Raw genomic sequence first — 6,699 nt, forward strand, 5'->3', positions numbered from 1 at the left:
TATTTAAATATTACTATGAAGAATCTTACTGGAGTTGGGAAAGTGTTGACAGAAAGCTTGAGAAGAAAATACATAATGACAGGGTTAAACTGCAGACATTCAAAGCGTGACTAGAAGGAGAAAGGGAGAAAGAATTTGACTTTATTAAGCACTAACCATGTGACAGACGCCCTTTAAATCCTTTGCCTCATTCACTCTCACAACCCACTCTGAGGTGTGGATTGAGCACTATTGTCCTCACTTTTCAGAGGCTGAGTTTCTGAAAAGATCAGTAACTTGCCTAAGGTCACATAGCTCCTCAGTGGGATTTTTTTCTGACTATAAAAACATGTCCTCTTTCCATTACACCAAAAGTTTTCCTGCGTGTTACCAATATTCTTGTTGTTATTCTCAATACTAAGGTTAATCATTAATCTCCAAAACAAAAGTACATCCAAAAGTCAACTCTCTAGAGCCCAATAGCAATTCATTTCAGGGCTAAGGGTGATTCTTATTAATAGGATTTCAAGAAGGTCACCAGCACTTACTACCAAGATAACCCTGGGTAAATTTCTTGAACTCTTGGTGTCTTTTATTTGCTCACCTACAAAATAATACCACCCAAAATTGCTATGAAGATTAAATGAGATTATATATGGGAAAGCACCCGGCCTATTGTTGGTGCCTATTTGTTAATCTGAATCTTCAAATTGGCCTTACTGAAATCCATTTATATGAGAAACTACTGACATGATCATCTAATTTCTAATAGTCATGGTTACTTTTCTAGTTATGAGGAAATATTTCTTTCAACAAGTTATTTTGGAGAATTAAAAAAGTAAGGGAATTTGTCTTTCTTTTTCTAGGTTAAGAATAAACAGCAACACTGTAGAGCTTGAATTAACTTCCTAACCCAGTATTCTAAGTTTCTTATATTAACGTACATGGGAATGTGTTTCACTTTTGCAGTGTGAGTATGTGAGATGACATGCAAAAACAAACAAAGATAAAAACCTCACACGGGATTTATGTTGAGCGTATTAGCTTTTAAAGCCGACTGATATTTGGGATTATGGCAGGAATCCTAAAACAGGTATCATAACTATCTCCCAGTTGTACAAAATCAACGTTTCCCACAGTTGCCCAATGAGAATAATCACCTGCAGAGCTGATTCATTAGCTCTGGGGTGGGGCCAAGGGATCTGTATTTTCACAAGCATCCCAGGTTGGTCTTAAAATTAGGCAAATTTGAAAAACAGTATTCAAACTCAACTTGCAAATTTCAAGATGTTTCATCTCCCAGTGAGTCAACTAATTTTGGCCTGAAGTATTTTTGGCCAACACAACTAACAAATCATTAAACAATTCCCTAATGTGACTGACAATTAACTTTCTAAAAAAGAAAGAACCACTATAATTAATTTTAGAAAAGGAAGTATTGCTACCAATTGAAACCTTACCATCTCTCTGAGCTGTGAAGAAGGAGTATTCTGACTATATTAGAAAGGAGAAGCCCACTTTGAGTTGGAAGAGGAAGTGATGCCGCGGGTCTCTTTGACCAGGTGATTTAAATCAGGTCCTACTTAACATGCAGGGAGGTGTTTTGCACTTGGGCAACTCTGGTCACTGAGAATAACCACAGAGCAGGAAAAACGGCATCAGCAAGAACAGGGCAGAAGGAGATTGCAGAAGGTAAAGAAATAAATAAAGTGAAAAACTGAACTAAATTAAATCAAAAATTAAAAATTACACAGTTCTGTAGGGTTTACTGGAGTTCCTTGGTGATGCAAGTGGTTAACGCACTCAGCAGCTAACAGAAAAGTTGGCAGTTCAAGTCCACCCAGAGACAACTTAGAAGAAAGGCCTGGCGATCTACTTACAAAAAATCAGCCACTGAAAGCTCCACGGAGCACAATTCTACTCTGACACACATTGGGTCATCATAAGTTGGAACTGGTAACTGGTAGGGTTTACAGACCCTTTTAAAAACACCTTCTCATTTAATCTTTAGAAGAACTCTGAGAGGTAAACAGTGTTTATCCCCATTTTACAGATAAGAAAATTGAGGCTTAAGGTAATAATCAAATTGTTTGTGGACACTCGGTTTTTCAAATTCCAGGTTCCTTGCTCTTTCCAACACGTGGAGCTGCTTCAATAGAAGTAAAGGACTAAAGGGAAGGAATTTCTGGGATGGGATAAGCTGGAAAGGAATAAAAAGGGAATAGTTATGAATCAAACACAAAATATAAGTAAAGGATGGTCAGCGCCAAGAGCTGCAGGGCAGTCCAGCAGACCTACACGGTCACCCAAGGGTCTAAATGTGGTACCTGTAGACCCAAACATCATAAATCAGTGACAGACATCCAGGGCTGTGGGCTGGAAGGCAGACCAGAGACCAGATCGTCCCTCCAGAACCTCCCCTCCAGCCCCCTGGCACTGCCCTGATCCGGGCCTCTTCATCTCTCACCTGGTCTCTTGGCTGGTCTCCAGAGTGTTGTTTCAAAGGCCTACCCTATGATGCCAACCTGTTACTTCTGGCTAAAGACATCCAGTAACTCATATTATGCCTGAGATATGGTTTAGTGTTGTAGTTAATAACTCCAATGCTAGAGTCAGACTGCCTGAGTATAAATTCCCCATTTCCATTGGCTGTGGGTCCTCCGGCAAGTTATACATCCCTTCTGAGCTTCCCTGTAAAAAAGGAGATAATCATGATAACAATAGTACCTGCTTCATAGCCTATAGTGAGGAGTATAACAAACATGAAACCCTTAGCACAAGGTAGTGTTCAATAAATGGTGGCCATCATTATTGCTGTCTACCACACCAAGCCATGGAGGTATAATTGGATTGTTTGCCCGGCTTGTCCTTTGCTGGGGACTGCCCTGGTACAGGGTAGACTCCCAAACAACAGGTTTATACAGAATGACTCCCTGTCCACATCTACCAATTGTTCATTTGCTCAGTGTTTTTCAGGGCCCACTATGTGCCAGAAACTGTTTTTGTTCCTTTGTTGTTCTTGTTTTACCTTTTTTGTTGTTGTTATTGTTGAGAATATATACAGCAAAACATACGCCAATTTCAACCATTTCTACATGTACAGTTCAGTGACACTGATGATTCTTATCATCAGGCAACTTTGGAAAGCACTGATTTTGTACATCTGGGAGATAAGTAGTAAATAAGAAGTCTCTGCCCTCTCAGATCTTACATCTACTGAAGTGGGCTGAGCTCTCCTCCTCAAGATTCTAGACTTTGATCTGTTCTGCTGGTCTCTTGAATGGAGGAACTCCCAACAGCGGAGCTGTGGGCCAAGAATCAGACAAAGCTGTTCTGGAGGATGAGAGAATGGGGCAGTGGTCCGGAAAGGGGCAGCCCTGAGGGCCAGAGGGAGAAGCCCCTGAGGTCTAACTGCAGCCCAGCCTCCATGCTTGTGAGAAACCACTGTAACCTCACAACCAATTCCTCTCTGGTCACAAGAAAGGTCCAATAATTCGAAAAAAGTCCATGCATGGATTCAGGGATTGTCATATGTGGGACCAAGTTACAGGACCATTTATTACATTAACAAACATTCTAATAACCCTGTAAACCAAACCAAACCATTGCCGTCAACTCATGGCAACCCCATGTGTTGCAGAGTAGAGCTGTACTCCATAGGGTTTTCATGGCTGTGACCTTTCAGAAGCAGATCATCAGGCCTTTCTTCCAAGTTACCTCTGGGTTGGTTCAAACTGTCAGCCTCTCAGTTAGTAGCAGCACGCTTAACTGTTTGCACCACCCAGACACTCTGATAGCCCTGTAGCTTTGTCAAAAATATCATTTCATTTAATCCTTATAACAGCTATATCATGTGGGGTTTTCAGGCCCATTTTACAGATGACAAAACTGAGGCCCACAGAGGTGGTAAGACTGCCCAGTTAACAAGCGGCAGAGGGACAATTTGAATGCAAGTACATCTGGCTCCAAATCTGTGCTTTTTTTTTTTTTTTTTTTTTTTTTTGACATAAAACCATGCTATAAACACTCATCAACCCCGCTCCAGAACCCAAAGTGGTCGTGACTCCTCACCTACTTCAACCTTGAGTATTTTAATTTGCACCTACTTGATTCCGGGCAATGTCTCCAGTTATGGTGGCTGTAAAGATAAATTGGTGTGAATTATCACCACAGACTTTCCAAGCCACAGGGATGTATTAACCACGGCAGCACCCTAACATCTCAGTGGTGTAATTCTCGCTGCTGTCATAGTCTTGTGCGGGTCAGGTGACTCTCTAGGAGATGTTTCTTTGAGCCAGGACCAAGAATCTAGATCCTTCCATTGTGTAGTTCCACCATATCAGAGTCCATCACTTCCAGCTGCTCAGACAAGGGAGAGAGAAAGCCAGGAATATTACGCAGAAATTGTAATGGCTAGGCCTGGATACGGCAAACATCATTTCTGCCAAAATCCCTTCCACAGAACCTAGTCACAGGGCCTCAATCAATGTCAAGGGAGCCTAAGAAATGTAGCCCCTGTGTTCCCAGGAAGAACATATGCAATTGTAACCATCCCGCCAGGCTCCACCCAAGAGGTAATCAGAAAATGAATAGAAGATGTTCTGTTCTCTAAGACGGGAGTAGAGTGCTTTGCTGAGTCCTGGGTAATACAAAATGGTTAAAATGCTCAGCTTCTAACCAAAAGGTTGAAGGTTCAAGTCCACCTAGAGTCACCCCAAAAGAAAGGCCTGGTGATCTATTTCCAAAAAATCAGTCATTGGAAATCCTATGGAGCATAGTTCTACTCTGACATACATGGGGTCGCCATGAGTCAGAGTCAACTCGACAGCAACTGATAGAGTGCTCTGCTCTGTGAGTTAAGAGGAGGGACAGTTCCCTCCTGCCCAGCTCACAGGAAGAAGGAGGGGCAGCATTTCTGTCCTTGATAGTTAACCTAGGCATTCAAGAGCAGTGAAGTTCTCTGGCCATAAGAGAGAGGGAGAGCTAGACAAGCTCACCTTCTGGGTCAAGCTGAAGCCCGCTTTGCCTGAAGGATTCTGTTCCTGGCCAGCTCCTTTCCCAAGAGGTAGGAGCGCCAGCAACAGCCACAGTGGGGGATCCTTGTTGCCTTCCTTGTCTTCCTGCTTTCCTGCCCACTGACTTCTTCTCACAGATGCGGCTGCTGCAGAATAGGATTGTTAATCTTCAGGATGAGAGTGACAAGGAGGTCAGTCTCAGTGCAAAGTTTCTTTGACTCTGACCCACAGCCAGGACTAATCACAAGAACTATGATGTCCAACACTTGAAAAATAAGGCTTCAGTCCTCACCTCTAATAAATTATTGAATGCCTCTCTTTTCCCACCTTCAAGCCCATCTCTCACTCTTAACGTTTCTACTGGATTCCCAGTACCTAGGTATTACACAGCATCATAGAGCCAGATTTCCCAAATTTGCCTGCTGATATGAAGCATTTGGAATTCTTGCTAAATATACATATTACCAGGTCTGTCCCCTGGAAATTTTGTCCCCTGGAAATTCTCATTCTGGGTAGGAGCCCAGCCATCTGTATTTTCTAACAAGAGCTCCAGGTAATTCTTACATTCAGGAAAGGCTGGAAAACACTGATTTAATGTACCTGGCCATGGAAAACAGCTTCTCAAAGCTTAGCTTGAAAACACAATTGACGTAATTTTTAGCACTATTGCCTTACAGTCCTGTTAGCAGCTAATATTTGTGCATAAGTTAGCAGTAGCCTCATTCAAGCCTTACAAGCACCATGGGAGCTGTGTGGAAACTGGACCCAGAGACGGTGAGTGACTTGCCCAAACCTGTCCAGGCGGAAATGGTAGAATCGAGATTCAAACCCGTTTTCTGACTCCAAAGCCATTACTCTTTTTTAACTGAGATATAATTCACATACTATAAAATTTACCATTTTAAAGTGTATAATTCAGTGAGTTTTCTTAGTATAGTCACAAGATTGTCAACTATTGCCACTAATATTTTCATCCCCCTAAAAAGAAACTCCATACCCATTAGCAGTCACTTCCTGTTTCTCCATCCCCATCCCCTGGCAACCACTAATGTACTTTAGTATCTATGGATTTGCCTATTTTGGACATTTCATAGAAATGGAACCATACAATATGCGGCCTTTTAGGTCTGGAAAAGCCACTGCTCTTGACCCTTCATTACCATGCACTCCTTCCATTCAACGAATCTTCATTGCTGGCCTCCTATCTGCCTGGGGCTGTGGCCATGCCAAGGAAACAGTGAAGCTTCTATGACATCCCATCCATCTGAGGCAGGTGGAGTTAGGGCAAAGACGCAACCGAGGAAATTGGTCCAGGGGCCTGGGCAGAAACAGGGAGAAGCAATGACACCAGTGAGTTCCTCTAGCCAGAGTCACAGGAGACTATGGCACCAGAAGCTACTCAGAAGGGACAGGACCTGGACTCCAACTAAACAGGGTGGCTTGGAAATTACTAAAGGTTGAAGAAGCAGGGAATCAAGTCCACAGTGGTCAACCGAAGTGTTGGTGACTGCTAACCCCTTGACTCAGGTTCTTGGCCTCTACCCTATCTACTCTGCTGCTAGGCATGAGAGGTTCTGTTTCCAAAGACTTACGCTATGCTGCTGCTGCTCACTCCTCTTGAAATGCTCATTCTCTAGTCACCAACTTTCCTAATTCCTCTTCTCCAAGCCCAGGTCAATATCTGCTCCCCTAGGAAGACTCTCAT

At 42.8% G+C, this 6,699-nt stretch overlaps 1 long non-coding RNA gene across 1 annotated transcript; it reads right to left on the reverse strand.

Annotated features, from left to right (window-relative positions):
* Window positions 1-4,122: 4,122 nt before the first annotated feature.
* LOC111819698 (uncharacterized) lies at window positions 4,123-6,406 on the reverse strand. The gene is made up of 3 exons (XR_002823275.1): window positions 6,155-6,406; window positions 4,977-5,140; window positions 4,123-4,338 (listed from the first exon to the last, which is right to left on the reverse strand). It is a non-coding gene; the product is annotated as an uncharacterized LOC111819698 (long non-coding RNA).
* Window positions 6,407-6,699: the final 293 nt, after the last annotated feature.

Source organism: Trichechus manatus, unplaced genomic scaffold (genome assembly GCF_000243295.1).
Source record: "Trichechus manatus latirostris isolate Lorelei unplaced genomic scaffold, TriManLat1.0 scaffold00016, whole genome shotgun sequence".
NCBI lineage: Eukaryota > Metazoa > Chordata > Mammalia > Sirenia > Trichechidae > Trichechus > Trichechus manatus.